Below are 16,688 nucleotides of genomic sequence, written 5' to 3' on the forward strand. Positions count from 1 at the left end.
GAATCACAGCGCCTGCTGTGGCTGCAGAGACCGGTAACTCATAACTGCTGCCTCCTATGTTGTTTTTGCTGTGTTAGCAGCACTGAAGTGACCTATCTGGGGCAAAAGGCAGTGTGTATGGACTGGGCTACCCAAACATGACGGTCACACTGCTTGCGGTTGAAAGGAAGCAGAGCAATACATTTGGCATCAGCTTGGCTGCCAACGGAATTGGACGTTAACATCAGCAGAGGGAATTCCGCCACCTTATGATGTGTGGGGAACGGTGGCCCAGGAGAGGGTTTTCTCTGTGGCGACTCCTAAATTCTGAAACTCCTTTGTCACAGAGGTGTACCTACCACAAGGGTCAGCAACCTTTTTCAGCCGTGGGCCAGTCCACCGTCCCTCAGACCATGTGGTGGGCCGGACTATTTTTTTTTTGGGGAGGGGAATGAACAAATTCCTATGCCCCACAAATAACCCAGAGATGCATTTGAAATAAAAGCACACATTCTACTCATGTAAAAACACACTGATTCCCGGACTGTCCATGGGCCAGACTGAGAAGGCGATTGCGCCGTATCCAGCCCCCGGGCCTTAGGTTGCCCACCCCTGACCTACCATCTTTGCCCTACAGTTTACGCCATATGCTGAAGATGCAAGTGGCCTTAGACAATCAACTTATTTTGTTTTGCAGGACTCAACTCTTGTACTGAATTTATGCATTTTGGAACAGTTTTACTTGTTTTATCATGGTCATAGATTTATTCATTTGCTTCATAGCTGTATATTATATTGTCATCACCTGCCCTGGGACCTTATGGTGAAGGGCAGACAAATAATTGCCAATAAATATACAAACAAATAGCCCACCATTAAACTATTTCCTCAAATTCCTACTGCCTGCCCCCATGAAACTTTGTTTTATTCAATGGGTTTTACATGTGGTGCTTGGTAGTCCCAGCCTGAGCCATCTGCATTAGCAGCCTTGAGCAGACCAAAGTATCTTAAACCCCACTGGGATTATGTGTCACAACGATCAAATATGTACCACTTCTTTATAAGCTTTACCTTTGAATCAACGAACAATTAAATATGTTTGCAACCTAAATGGACAGCAACTCCATCACCAAGCAGCTTTGGGGCAAGTCACTATAGAAAACTGAAGCATTTCAGAGTTCTTTATTCCTAAAAAAAGAAGAAGCTTGATTGGATTGGGAAAATGTCCAGCACAAAGAGTGCAAATTTCTTTGCAGAAAAGGACCCCGACAGTGTTAAAACCGAATCCACGGGATGGTGATTTGTTGCTTTTGTGGTTCTTTAATAAGATGGTTTGATTCCTGGATTCTGACATGCTATATCTAGGAGTGTTAGCTGTAAGCATGCATGACGACATGCCAAAGCTACAAAAAGATGAATGGAAATGGGCCCTGAACTGAAGGTTTGGGGCCAAGAAATAAAGGTAAGGATTGCCGTTCAAATCCCCAGAAAAGTAAGTCATGGTACATTTGCATAGCAAGGCGGCTGTTGGCAGTGGTCCAAGGCAAAACCGAAACAGGATTTTCAACCAAGGCACCTACTGTGGATGCTGGTTCTGTAATGAGATTGGAAGTTTCATGCAGGCTTTTAATCTTGGGCTCTAACATTGGATCAAACACAGCAGAGTTAAATCCCTTCAGTCCTGCTCTTAAGCCTGACCAATGAAGTAAGAGGCAATCTATAGCCTTGACCACAAAAAGATACAAAAGCTTTTTTGTATTTACTAAGGAGGGCCTTATGCAGTGCAGGCAAAACAATACATGGAGGAGGAGGAGGTTCTTAGACCCTCTTAAAGTAACTGAAGCATTTTTAAAATCCAATCTTATTCAAGTATTCAGGCCAATGTCTGGACCTTTTAAAAAGACACAGCACTCCTATATATCAAATGATGTCATGCTTTTAATTAGTCAAGTAAGTGCAAATAACAAACTGTCAGTTGCCACATTATAGCAGGAAAATATGCTACTTTCTGCTGTTTGAAATCCATATTGATTCCTGCCCCACTGCTGTGAGTTATTAATCACTCCAATTAAATCCCAAACACAACTCTTTGCTCTAAAATTGAACCCACAGCACTTGATCAATAGCACAAACCTCCAAGAGCAATTACTGCTCATCGTAATAGAACAGACTGTTCTTTGGGAAACCTGAAGGCAGCCATTCTTCAGCTGAAACTCGAGCCACTTTTTACGCACATAGCAAACAAACTAGGCCATCTGTTCTCTTAAGCAGATGTAGATGCATGCACACACAACCACCCAGGGAGGGAGGGATATATCTTTTACTAAACTGAGACGTGTGCGTGCAGGGGCAATGCTCCCTTGGAAATGAGCCACTGAGTGACCTCAATCCTTAACCCCGAACTTTCCCCTGGCAGAACCCATTGCAGATTTGGGATATGGAAGGACAGGGCCGTTTTGAGGGGCCCTTTGACAAAGCATCCTCAGTGGGTGAGCTGACCTTGTAACACAACAGAGGAGTATGCACACAAACACACACACACTTTTTAACAGTAAGGGACCCCTGACCATTAGGTCCAGTCGTGGCTGACTCTGGAGTTGCGGCACTCATCTCGCTTTATTGGCCGAGGAAGCCGGCGTACAGCTTCCGGGTCATGTGGCCAGCATGACTAAGCCGCTTCTGGAGAACCAGAGCAGCGCACGGAAACACTGTTTACCTTCCCGCCAGAGCGGTACATATTTATCTACTTGCACTTTGATGTGCTTTCAAACTGCTAGGTTGGCAGGAGCTGGGACCGAGCAACGGGAGCTCACCCCGTCGTGGGGATTCGAACCACCGACCTTCTGATTGGCAAGTCCTAGGCTCTGTTGTTTAACCCACAGTGCCACCTGCATCCCATCTTTTTAACAGTGAGGGGCAAATATTCTGTGAGTAGCAGTCTCCCAGCATCTGCCATTCTGTTTTTCCCATGATGCTGTAGCTGCACTGCTCAAGGGGATTGTGGGAAATGGCAGTGCTCTCAGAATTATTTTGCAGAAAGAGGGTTCCAAGTGACACATGAGAGACACAGTTGAACGGGGAAGAAGTGGTGGCCCATAATGTAACTAGAGCCAAAAGAAGAGAAAGAAATGCTGTTTCAGAATGTCACTTAAAAACTACATCAGTGTAAAGGAAGAGTTTTTGAGAGGGTCAGAGGCATGGCAGTGGTTCGCTTGCTCAATTGGCATGCTGTTCTCTCTCTCTCTCTCTCTCTCTCTCTCTCTCTCTCTCTCCACTGCCCCCACCACCACAAATTTAGCAGATGGTAGTTCTTCAAGGTCAGACCAGTATATTACAGAATTCATATTGGTAGGTAATATAAGGAGAAATACAAGTAACTCTTACATCTGAAAAAGTAATGTGTGAACTAGTTCTTGTTTGGAACGTGAATGAATAAAAAATAAACACTTTTCAAAATAAACAGGCATCTGTCAAAGCTCAGCTAATTTCTTGCATGTGGGAGGAGGAAAACCCCCACACAACCACCATCCGTCTCCCAAGGTCAATCAGGAGACACAACTGTACATTTATCACAATTTCTTATTCCGGCAAAGCTCCGATAAGACTGAGCTACTGATGTTAACACCTGGTTTAATTTCGAGAGGTTAAATGCTAAATCCTTTTCTTATTGCTATACTGAACGGATCTGCCGGGCTGCCTTAAAACCCAGTGTGGACTAAAGCAGCAATTCTGTTCCAACTGATGATGCCTACTCAACCCTTCCTCCCCCTTTAATGGCATAAGGAACACAGGAGGTTCAGCAGTCCAGAGAACAGCAGCATTCCCATTACCAGAAGACATCCTCATTGGAATTTTGTATTTGTCATCTTGAGGAGCATACACTCCCTAAAAAAATCTCATGTTGTCCCCAGCAAGCCCCCACCTGCCTGCTTTCATACTGATAACCAGCTTCCTCCTCTTTGGTCTCGCTGTCACTCTTGTAGGGTGGAGGATGGGGACATAACAAAAAGAATGACAGGCTCTGCCTGTCATTGGCTATGGCTTAAATTACTGTTTGGGCTCCCTGTCTTCTGCCCCACCAATCCCAATGAGCACTAGCTACCTCTGGAAGCATATGGACATACCTTTAAAATAAGACACTACATCCTTTGGGTTGAGTTCATCTCCTCATGCCCTCCCCACTTTCTAATGTTTTTGACAAATGCACTTATCTATTTAGCCAAATATTGTTTTCTATGATGGGCAACAGTTCTCCAGGGGCTCAGGTTGAGTGTGTTCCTCATCACATGCTATTTGTAATTGGAGATGCCAGGGATTTAACTTGGGGCCTCCTGCATGCACAGCATAATAGTGGATGATCCTTCCACTATTCTGGTGAGTATACTGTACGTATGTGCCTTTGGCTGCGCCCAAAATCCACCCCAGGTAATCTAGACAGGCCTATTCACGCAGCCTGACTCTTCAGTGCATCTGAGTAAACATCTGGCAGTGAGACCTAATCTCTGCTAGGCAAATCGGATTTTATGGCCTTCCTTTGACTACATCAGGGGTGCTTACATCACAGAGGCCTGGAAAGCAACTGGCAAAAGGTGTAAAGTCCTCCCCATGTGCTTTGACTCTTGCTCATATATAGGCAGCCCAAGGACTGCACAATGCTTTAGTAACATGCAACCCACATGCTGATAGTAATATATGACATTTGCACATGTGGGTGTTTTTGTGGGTTTTGTTTTGCTCTCTATCATCTGCTTAAATGTTGGGGCCAACTGGAGTTCCTTGATAAATGCACATGCATTATTATCACGCATTAAGACATATGCACAGGTTGCATGATATTTACTATATTGAAATGCCTTCCATGTAGGAATTTCAATAGCAAGTGAAGCTGCCCTAAGATGTAAGCTGCTGCCACGCTGCTTAACCTCCAGGAATCTTCATGATGGTCACATTGCTGCAGGCTTTCCTTCCTGCCAGCTTCTGATTGGTTCATCCTTCTCGGCAAACTCTGTGTTCCATCTATCATCCTTCATTAGGAAAGCTATTGGCAGCCAATTAAGTAGCGATGGACGTAAGCCATGAAGCTAATCAAGATGAGTTCAGGCCGCAGGCGGCTGGCTCACCGCAATGAGGAGTGTCACATTGATTTTTCTTACCCTTTGTGGGTTCTCCTTGGGTCTGTCAAGACAGATTTGGAAAGAACTAGAGTGGAGTTGCTGAATTCTAACAAATTTCATTGATGACAAAATCAGACCACAGGAAGGTAATAGGATAAAGAGCTTGGTTTGTCTACCACAATACGCAGGAGGTCTGAATTTTCAGAGAAGGAATAAAGGAGGGTGAGGAGAGGTTTTAGAGACAGAAAAAAATTAGAATGACATTTTAATTAATTTTGCATTATCTCTGCCGTGCCTTTCTGCTATTTGTATGAAGCTCAGTCCTGGTTTCTGTACTATCCTAACCCACCATTTTGAAGTTTCTGTGTTGTATCATTCCAGGTGAACTAAAAGTTAATAAAACCCAATAATAAGGAATGTATGAAGCATGCGTTACAAATCCTATGAGAGCATACGGTTGTATCCAATAGTAGTCCTACTCAGAGTAGACTCATTTAAATTAATAAACATATGACTAACTTGGGTCCATTAATTTTAGTGAGACTACTCTGAATAAAAATTGGTTGGATACAACCCACAGTGTGTAAATTGGCAATGTGTGAAACTGGTAGTGTTTGTTTTATAGTTGTTGTTCCATAATTTTATCTTCTGGGTTTATTTATTTTCCTCTAGGAGGAAGGAGAGTAAATGACAAGATTCACGAAATTCCATGTTCATGCTGCTATGTTTTTGGGGACATGAAGCTTATATTCCAACAGTTTAGTTTTAAAGGATTTTAGTTACAAATTGTGTAACAGAACTAGATTTCCTGTTCCCACCACACACAAAAAAAACTTAGCCAAATTTTGAATGACATGAATGACAATATGATATATTTATGGCCAGAACCAGAGGATTATATATCCCACCTTTCTTATTAGAGGTTTTAAAAGGCATAGGATGCTTAATTTTTATCTGGTTACTAACAAGAGTTGGTCAGATAAACATCTAATAATAACCTCCCGTGACAGCATTTCTCTGAAGCCTTTAACAGCACAACACTTATCTCTTAATTGATTGACTGCAACATGACTACATGGTTATTAGTCTGCTTCCTAACATAGCATTCAAAGCTCTTTCTTTCCTTTCTGTTCCACCCAGTTCCCTAGTACAGGGAGATCTCCCCAAAGTTCAAAATGCTGCCAGAACAGTGCAACTCATGTAAAACACTTCAAATTAACATATTTTCACCCCAAACTAAAAAGTCTGGAATAACTACCGTATCTAGATTCTGCATTCACAATCAATCATGACCAGCATTGCCATCACAACCTGGAGGGTGAACAATGCCAATCTTTGCTAAGTGGTGTGCAGGTGGAAAGGTGGCTGTCTCAAGTGGTGATGTGAATCATACCACTCATCCACATCCAATTAGAAATATGGGGAAATGAAACTTCCGGTGTCCTTAGCGGCTGCCTATCCACAGCTTTCCATGTTGCTTGCTTCATCCTCCTGATATACCCTGCTGTGAGCTCTAAAGACAGAGGATTACCATACCTTTAAAGTGGTAAACTGCTGGTCTCTATTTCTGTTTCCCTGGCGAGAGAATAATCACTTTATCATGCCACCCAAAGTTGATAAAAAGAATGCTACTGAGGAATATCCAGTTACCTGCCTCCCTGCCCTCAACCTCCAAGGGAGAATCAGATGAAAGCATTATCCAACTCCTTTAAAAGATAGTTGCTGATTTAACAAACATCCAATCCTCACCATTTCTAGTTCTATTGATACCATCGCCATATCTGATCACGTATCTCCAATTGGATAACTTTCCCAGAATTGAAGACAGATGGAAACCGAAGATGTACTGTACCTCCTCAGTGAACTGGTGTTTGTAAAGAAAATGGAGAAGAGATGGGGGGGGGGAGTTGAAGGTTTCTTTAAATGAAGGCTCACTATTCTCCAAGACCACAACATGAGAATTGTGTAAAGCAGGCATGGCCAAACTTGGCCCTCCAACTGTTTTGGGACTACAACTCCCATCATCCCAAGCTAACAGGACCAGTGGTCAGGGATGATGGGAATTGTAGTTCCAAGACAAGTTTAGCCATGCCTGGTGTAAAGCATATATGTATTATATATATGAGGCTCTATTATAGCATATGCAACCACATAAAAATAAATAGCAAAACAAACAATGACAAGAACAGGGAAAAACAGGTAATAATTCTGTTGGCACACTATGCCTCACATCAAACTGCTGACCTACACAAGCCAAATATGATTTAAACAGACACTATGCTGTTCCCCTGTGGAATTCATGCTGGCATGTATAAAACAACAATACTGTTAAAGGGGTGAGTGTGCCAGGAAGTTCCTGGCACATTGTCTGGAACCTCTGAAGAGATGACATTTTACTCCAGCCAGTAAGGATGCACAGAACAAAATTCATGTCACTCCGCCAGACATAAATACACAATTCCTACAGTTTTATTCAAAATAATATCCCAAAGAGATTAACCCAAGTGACACAAGATACTGCAAACTTCCTGGATGGCATCACACCAACTCATATTTCAGAAATACAAAGGGATTTCCCCGCCCCTACAGCTGGAAGAAATTCAAATGGTAATTATATATTTGTCCAGTTCCAAATCACAAAAGCCTGATGGAGATCCTAGCACCCAGACTTTGGGAGATACATACAGAGGCACTGGAATCATCACTCACTCTCAAATAGAAGCAAAGGTATCTATTCTCCTTAAACCCCATAAAGATCCTCTGCTCCACCTGCAGGCCAATATGTCTTGTAAATGTTGAAGCTAAGGCATTAACATCAGTCTTTGCAAACAGATTGCAGAGAGTAATCTCTTTCCTAATCCACCAGGACCAGGTAGGATTCATCATGAAGCAACATGCAGCAGATAATATTGTTACTTGCCACCACCAATTTCAGAGCGGCGGGGCCTAGGCACTTACCCAGGGTTCGTGTTTCCTTTGGAAATGAGATACAGCGGAGACTGTGGTGCCTTTATGATATATGGTTAACTTACACATACCATAGAATAATAGAATTGTAGAGTTGGAAGGGACCCCAGGGGTCATCTAGTCCAACCCCCTGCAATACAGGAAACTCAGCTAAAGCATCCAATGACAGATGGCCATCCAACCTCTGCTTAAAAACCTACAAGGAAGGTCCACAACCTCCCGAGGGAGACTGTTCCACTGTCGAACAGCTCTTACTGTCAGAAAGTTTTTCCAGATGTTTAGTTGGAATCTCCTTTCTTGTAACTTGAAGCCATTGGTTCGAGTCCTACCATCCGGAGAAGGATAAAACAAGCTTGTTCCCTCTTCTGTGTGAGAGCCCTTGAGATATTTGAAGATGGCTATCATCTCAGTCTCCTCTTTTCCAGGCTAAACATACCCAGCTCCTCCAACTGTTCCTCAAAAGGTTTGGGTTCTAGACCCTTGATCATCTTAGTTGCCCTCTTCTGACAGACATAAGTCTAAGGTATAATCGTAACAACAACAACAATAACAACAACAACAACAACTTATCTATCAGTCAATGGACTAGACCTACACTGCTGGTCTTATGCCATAGGACTCTGCTTTCTCAACTGCTATTCTCTGATTTACAGAGGGATGGGCCTTGGCTCAGTGGTAGAACACATGCTCTGTATGTGGAGAGTGCCAAGTGAAATCCCCAGCACCCCCAATTAAAAGGATCAAGTAAGTTGGTGGTGGGAAACCTCTGGCTGCTACTCTGGACAGCTGCTTCCAGGCAGCTCTTCATATGCATTTAGACTTCTTACTGGTTTTAGTAGTTCTGCAAAATGATGAGCAAGAATGTCCTGGGGCAAGGTAAGAAGTAAAAAGCTTCTGCCAACTATGTTAGAGAGCTTAGAGTGATTTGCATCCAGTTTCTATAACCTGATATACTGACCAGTAAGTGCTTGGGAACAGCTATGTTGGGGCAAGGTCAGAAAGCACAAGGCTCTAATGATAGCGCAATGATACTGCAGGCAGGTATGCCAAGGATTTTGTTGGAGAGAAACCTGTTCTGCCAGGAAGCAGTGATGGGGAAAAAATTACTGGAGAAAGGCAAGATAGTTTAATGGACCTTGAATTTAAAATATTGCCATTACTGAAGCTTTCACTGATGCAGTGGGAATTGTATAAATAAATAATACAGGGTCGCACCCTTTACAATCTCTTGCCACCTTAGACAAATTGAGTTTCATCGTAGGTTGGATGTTTATTTGAATTTTTGAAAATGAATAACCACCTCTGGTCTCATTATGGATCTCAACATTTCTTTGAGAAAATTGGAAAGGCATGTTTACTCAGCTGCGTAACATCATATAGAGCTGAAAGCTGCCTCTGTGTAATCATACTCTCCTTCCCTTCACCGCGCTATTCCCTCAAATTCTCCAGAGTTTTGATGGTTAATACTTAAAAAAAAAGAAAAAGGCACCCAGACTGGGCCTTGCAGAAGTGTTTTCGTGTTTTTTTTTCTTTCTTTCTTTCTTTCTTTCTTTCTTTCTTTCTTTCTTTCTTTCTCTAGTGCTAGTTTCTTCAATTTCTATCCTGACTCTTGGGTACATATGAACTCCCTTACTCTGGTCAGGGCCAGTCCAAGAAATGTTGTTGCCTGAAGCAAAGGGCAAGATGACACTCCATGTACACAAGCCAACTGGGCTGGAGGATGAATCTTACCTCCACATTTAAGATGAGATAAACCACTCGAGGCCAGTGGCTAGTTAAGGCAGTTCAGGATAGGCCACAGAGCACATGCAGCTTTGTCTTCCATAGAGGATAGTGGCCAGGGGGGGCTCAGAAAGGACTGCTATTGCTCTCCCTCAGCACCTGCTACTTGAGACAACCACTTCACCCTATCCAATAGTAGGGCTGGCCCTTGGTCCATCTTACTCTGACTGGTAGCAGCTGTCCAAAAGCTCTGTCCGACCCAGCCCTGAAACCTATGAGTTTCAATTGTGGCAGCTCACATATGGAATGCCCTCTCTAGGAAGGCTTGCCTGATGTCAAATCTGAGGTCCTTTTAATGCCAGGTGAATACATTTTTCCCTAGTCCAAATAGAGATGGAAATTTTCTAAAAGTTTTGAAGTCATGGAGAAAAATTACCACCCCTGGGGAAAATGGGAATTTTGGAGAAAAGAATGAAAAAAATTGCAATACTATATATCTTTCAATATGTAGAGAGTAACTTTGTTACTTTAGGAACATAAAATACATTATGCGTAGCTTTGTTTATATATCATGCCTGGTATATTAAAAGTAGTTTATTCTGACCATGACTACAAACTAACTTTATTCTTTAAAGTTTTTGTTACAAATGGAACTGCAAGGTGCCATATAGAGCCAGCAACTCTGCCAGTTTATAAGCTAATAATTATTTATTCTGAAAATTATGTCTCCTCTAGTCCTACACAGTGTTAAGCAGACATAAAGCACTCATTTCCTTAAAAAAACAGCTGGGAAAAAGAGGGGAAGGGAAACAAAACTCAATGTACACTCTCATGAAATTTAATCATTCTCTTTTTCTAAACTATCACTATCAGCTTCTGTTTCTTCACACTGGTCATATTTATCATGGACTTCTAAAAACAGGAGGTTTGCCTAGATTGAAACAAGCTTTTAAACTTTCACGTCAGTTTATTTCTTGATTTGGTGTGCATCAAAACATAGACCTTTCTCTCCCCACCCACCCCCCACATGCTGCAGAAGATGGAAGAATCTGAAATAAGCAGCAAGAGGTGCCAGAGGCAGTGTTGTTAAAAGGCCTGGCCACCATGTTGCAGGAGGAATATGCATTCTTTGGCCAAATACCTGAAGATGTTCTGTACTCTACAATGTTAAAAAAGTACCTTTCCATCATCAAGCCCTAACTCTGCTGCTTGTTTTGTAATCCAATAAAATGCAGGCACAGTGCTATCATCAGTTACATTTCTGCCTCTGGATCTTGGATCCAACAGATGTGCAGCACCATGAATAGGATGGCAGCAAAATTATGTTGCCCTGTACTTTCAGAGGCCTAGTCAAGAGTACAGAAATATCCAAAAACTATACCAATAAGAGGAAGGCACTGTTTTAGATGCTCTAGCTCAGAGGTGGGGACTACAAATCCCATCAGCTTTGATGAATGGCTATGCTTGCTGGGTTTGATGTGGGATGTAGTTCAGCAACAACTGGCCGACCAAAGGTGCCCCAGTCCTACTCCAGCTGCAATCTGCAGAAACACATGTATGCCAAGCTATTACTGTACACACATGCAACTCAGGACCTCTCAGTCCAAACAAAATACCTACAAAATCTGGGTGTAAAGGTTCAAAGAAGCGTTCATGTCTTCCCTATTAACTGTTTGTGCTCTGTAGCTAAGTCCTAATATGTTTGAGAATCCTGCAGATTGGACAAGGCCATCCACCAGCCTCTTAAAAACAGCAATGCTTAAAACACTCAAAGGGAAAGCTGGAACTTAACTACACACATAACAAGGCACCAAATTGTATGTGCCCCTTGCAGTCAGTTCCCATGGCAACCAAATATTCGATCCAAAAGGATGCACTGGAAAGATCATGACAAATGTTCCTTGTTGTGATGCCTCAATTCAACTTAGCAAGTTCAGGATATACTTGAAGCTATCAACAAACAGAGGAAACTGGGAAACATTTGTTTAAAAATGGCATAATGAGGATGCAGGATGTCTTTGGCAACTCACTACTGAGAAACGCATTCTCCCTGTAAATGCTTTTCCCAGGAAGATGGAGATGCTAGTGTAATGCAAACTCTCAAACACCTGAGCAGAAACGCCACTTGACATTTCAGAATCAATTGTGCTGCTGAATGTTTGAATATGTGTGTGTGTGTGTGTGTGCGCGCGCACACGCACACACAAACTAGCATGTCAATGAGGAAAAGGCTAGCCTAGAACCTTCTCCTTGACATGTTTATTCTGTAGGGTACATAGGAAACTTAGAAAACCTATGGCCCTCCTGATTGGCATCCACCTCTTATCATCCCTGACCAGAAAGGTTGTTTTCTGCTGCTCCAGAGAAGCGGACACGGAGCAATGGATCCAAACTACAAGAAAGAAGATTCCACCTAAACATTAGGAAGAACTTCCTGACAGTAAGAGCTGTTTGACAGTGGAATTTGCTGCCAAGGAGTGTGGTGGAGTCTCCTTCTTTGGAAGTCTTTAAGCAGAGGCTTGACAACCATATGTCAGGAGTGCTCTGATGGTGTTTCCTGCTTGGCAGGGGGTTGGACTCGATGGCCCTTGTGGTCTCTTCCAACTCTATGATTCTATGACTGGCTGGGGCTGATGTAACTTAGGGTCCCACAACACACAGAGGGCTAAAGGCTAAAGGTTCACCACACATGCCTTCTGCATGAACTGCAAGCAAGAAAACTCTTAATAGCTCTTTGTGAGGGTTAGAAAGAGGGTTAGATGCATTCATAAAGCGATCAATGGCTGCTACTCACAATGGCTGTATGGAACCTCTAAGTTCAGATGTAGGGTGCCCTGAACACTAGATGTCCGGAAACAGTGGCAGGAGGGGGCTACTACTTTCAAGTGTTGCTCATGGGCTTCCCAGAGGCAACAGATTGGCTACCGTGTGCAGGAGGATGTTGGAAGAAATGGGCCTTTTCTTATTGTTAGCTCTGGGTGCCCAGTCTCCTACAGCCGAGTGCCTGTCGTATGTTTGGCTTATCTTTATCTTATTTTCTGACACAGCCCACTAGATTGCTCCTGGGCTGGATCACAGCTTCCCACAAACTACTCCCCCAAACCCGCAAGTAGCAGTTCCAGCAGCAACAACAAACAATCTCTTTCACATCCCAAATGACAGGGTCTGAAGTATAAGTAGGTGGGCACTCTGGCCATGCTGACTGCGTTCCCAACTGGTAAACCAAGAAAAATAACAGTACATTAGCGTGCAAGGTAAATAAAAGGTTTCTGGCTAAAGTATAATCACAGAATGCACTTCCAAGTAAATTGATGCCTATTTATTTATTTTGGATGAAAGGAACATGCTGGAAAACCAGTTGTTTTGGGCTCCCAGAGTGGTCTCAGGATGATAATTTCAGTGCAATATGAATGGTACACTCTTAAGTACAAGTTGTAAGTAGGATCAGCTGTTTGCCGCATGAGCTAACAAATTATATTTTGGTTGAAACATTTGAAAATACCAGAGTTTTTAAAATTCAATTCTGAGAAAACAGGATGACAAGCTTGGATGGTAAGATAATTAACAGTATGCTGAACTCAGAAGCTGTGAGTAAATGGACTCATTATACAGCCCTTCAAAGGCTGCTTACCCAGGCTACTGTTTGTTTTCATTACATCCTGAGGTTCTGAGATAATTCTTCTACCATTCATCATTAGCAAATTCAACCCATCTTGTGCTATGTTGTCTGATGTAAGGCTATATGACTGTTGTGCTACACCCATTGGCAACTGCGTAGTATGGATTGCCAGTGCCCGGAGGGTGAACAGAGCCTGCCACAGCAGCCCAGCCTTTGCTGCCGAAGCATCTCCTCCCCCCACCAGAGCCAAGTGGGGCTAGGCTGAACCACATGCGCACTGGGAAGCCCAGCCAGCTGACATGGCCCTTGGATCATTCCAGCCTTGCAAAGTGGCTCGCGGCTGGCAGGGTGGCACGAGAAGGATGCAACAGCCATGTGCCCTTCAATCCCAGCCTCAAAAGCAAAGGCGAGGCTGGGAGTCCTGAGCTGCCTTGCGAGGCTGGGATATGATCTGAATGATTCACCTGGCTAATCATTCAGATCAGATCCCGGCTTTGTAAAACAGTGCAGGGCTGGCAGGATGGTGTGAGGAACCAAATGTGCAGCGCCCCCTAAAAAAATGTACCTAGGGCCAATGCCCTGGCAGCCCCCCCCCATGCTATGCCCCTGCCCGTTGGGTGTTCCTATACTTTCCAAAAGACCATTTCTCATTTGTAGCTCAAAATGTTCCTTGCAGGTTATGGGAGAGAGATGATTTTTCAAGAAACTTTGGTTGTCTAAATGATTCCAGCTAGAATTAAACTATGTGGTTCTTTGAATAAGCTACATAAATCTAATCTGAGCGAACCACAATGCCTGCAGACTCTTTTGCACTGGATTCCTGGTTTTCTTGGATCCCCCTGCCCCAAATAAAGAATCATAGAATTGAAGAGTTGGAAGGGACTCCAAGGGGGTCATCTCGTCCAACTCCCTGCAATTCAGGAATCCCAACTAAAGCATCTATGACAGGCGGCCATCCAACCTCTGCTTAAAAAACCTCCAGTGAAAAATAGTCCACAACCTCCAAGGGAGTCCTGAGACAGTCAAAGCCATTTAGCAGTTCAGTGATAGAACACACGTTTTGCATGAAGAATGGCCTTAGGTTCAGTCCTTGGCATCTCAGGCTAAAAGGGATCCCAAACAATGGTCTAGTTCAGTATAAGGTGTTATCACATGCTCATTGCAGGTATACGGAAAATGGTTGCCTGAATTTGTGTTTCTTATTGAGACAGATATGCACGAACATGGAAGAAGCTGATATGGCAGAGCAGATAAGAGTATTGGGTGAATGTGGGAGGCCAAGCTTCACATTATGGTTTGGCCTCAACGGCCTTGGAGAAACCACCCTATCTTGCTCTAAAGCAGGAATGAGGAACCTTGTGTTGCTAACGCTACAAATATATAGGTAATCCAGTTTACACAATCCATGCAATCTGTCTCTCTTATCTTATCAGAGTAAGCTTCTAGCAATGGGAGCTGATCTCTGCTGGGCAAATCAGATTTCATAGTCTTTCTTTGGACTACATTGGGGAGGCCTGTAAGGTGGTTGGGTAAAAAGTGTAAGCAGCTCTGTGTGTGTGCCTTGACTGCATTCAGTCTCATCATGCAGTAGAGGGAACCAAGTTCCTTGAGTATCATGCTTCTTGGGCAGAAGAATGCAACAACTCTCTCATTTTCTGATTGCTTTGCCCTCCTTGCCTCTTTGCAAGTTCATGCATGGGTAGAGTGGGCAGAAATATATAAATATGCTGTCGGATAGCATGGTTCTCCTTCTTTCCGATTCCTCTCACCCACTTGTTTTCAAGCAGTGTTCCAGGGTATGAGAAGCTTTTTAATCCTAGGATTCATAATCTACATGACAATTTGCTCATCAAGTCCAGGCTTCTTCTGTGATAGGTTTGGAGCACATTCACAGTTCAAAGTCCCAGCATGCATCACCAGCACCATGAATTGAGTATTTATTTGGAATACATATATACTGCCTGGCGTGCTCTGGTCCATGGGGTCACGAAGAGTCGGACACGACTAAACGACTAAACAACAACAACATATATACTGCTGTAAAGTCCCCAAAAGCTCTAAAGGAAGCTTGAAAAAGATCCTCAGTATAAAATCACACTCAAATCCAGCACAGGAGCAGAAAGTTCATGGTGTGACCATTGGCATTCAGCCAGCTTCTGAAGAACCACTTATTTCATTTACAATACTATGTTGTTTCACTGTCTATTTTAATGATGGGTGTTTATATTTTGATATTCATATATCTGGCTTCTATACTTTGTAAACCACTTGGAAGCCTTTCCTGGCATTAAGTGGTGTATTAATAGGAATTTGTTTCTTGTGGGGCATAGGAATTTGTTCATTCCCCCCCCCAATATATCCCGGCTCCCCACAAGGTCTGAGGGATAGTGGACTGGCCCCCTGCTGAAAAAGTTTGCTGAGCCCTGATCTTGTTCTTCCCTGCTGCCATGCAAGGCAATGGTAGCAGCTGGATATTTCAAAGCCCACAATGTAAACAGTCTTCCCTTGTTGGTAGTTCCCTGGAAGCAGCTCCCACTGAAGCCCTCTGAGGCAAGGCTGTGGGATTGAACACCTGGGTATTGCTGAGTAAGTACCTGTTACTTGGCAGGTAAGTTCATGTGCAAAGGGTTCCCCAAGCATGAAAACTGCAGCATTTCTTGACAAGCAAACCACCTTCTTGACATGCAGTCCTCTTGACATGTAAACCAATGTTTCCTTAGCATGCAATCATAATATGAGCCTTACTAGGAGAGGCTTAAACACTAGCCTCACCTAGGGTGGGTAGATTAATCATTGCTACAGCCCCACAGTGCTTTTCACAGTTAGCTGGAAGCAAATTAACCCAAACACTTAATAAGTTTAACCCAAACACTTAATAACAATGTGGCACAATGGCTCTGTGTGGTTCAAGCCCACCCAGGGACGGCTGTGGGCAGGATATCTGCATTGCAGGGGGCTGGACTAGAGTTCCTACTCTACAATTCTGTGATTCTACCGTTCCTGAAACCCAATGCCCTCGACATGGCAGATGGGCACCTCGGAAGCTGCCTGCTCCTGTCATAACCTAAGCTGCTACAGGATTCTTGTGCATGAATAAATGAATAAGAATGATGAAGTGCCAATAACAAGCATGTGAGCAGGTCATGTGAATAACACCATGAAGTTGCTCTCCCCTTGCATTTGAAGAACTGCAAAATCTTGTAACACGAATGGGTTTTCCAAAGCCTGTGCTTTAAAAACTGAACTGAGAAGGAAAGGGTTCCTCCATTTCACAGATGGCAAGCGGT

The 16,688-nt window shown here is 43.3% G+C and overlaps 1 protein-coding gene across 12 annotated transcripts in view; it reads right to left on the reverse strand.

The window, feature by feature from the left end:
* The window catches only part of FBRSL1 (fibrosin like 1), a 790,067-nt gene that overhangs the window by 55,405 nt on the left and 717,974 nt on the right, over window positions 1-16,688 (reverse strand). The window lies entirely within an intron of this gene.

The sequence above is a fragment of the Podarcis vaucheri genome (genome assembly GCF_965113315.1).
Source record: "Podarcis vaucheri genome assembly, chromosome: 16".
NCBI lineage: Eukaryota > Metazoa > Chordata > Lepidosauria > Squamata > Lacertidae > Podarcis > Podarcis vaucheri.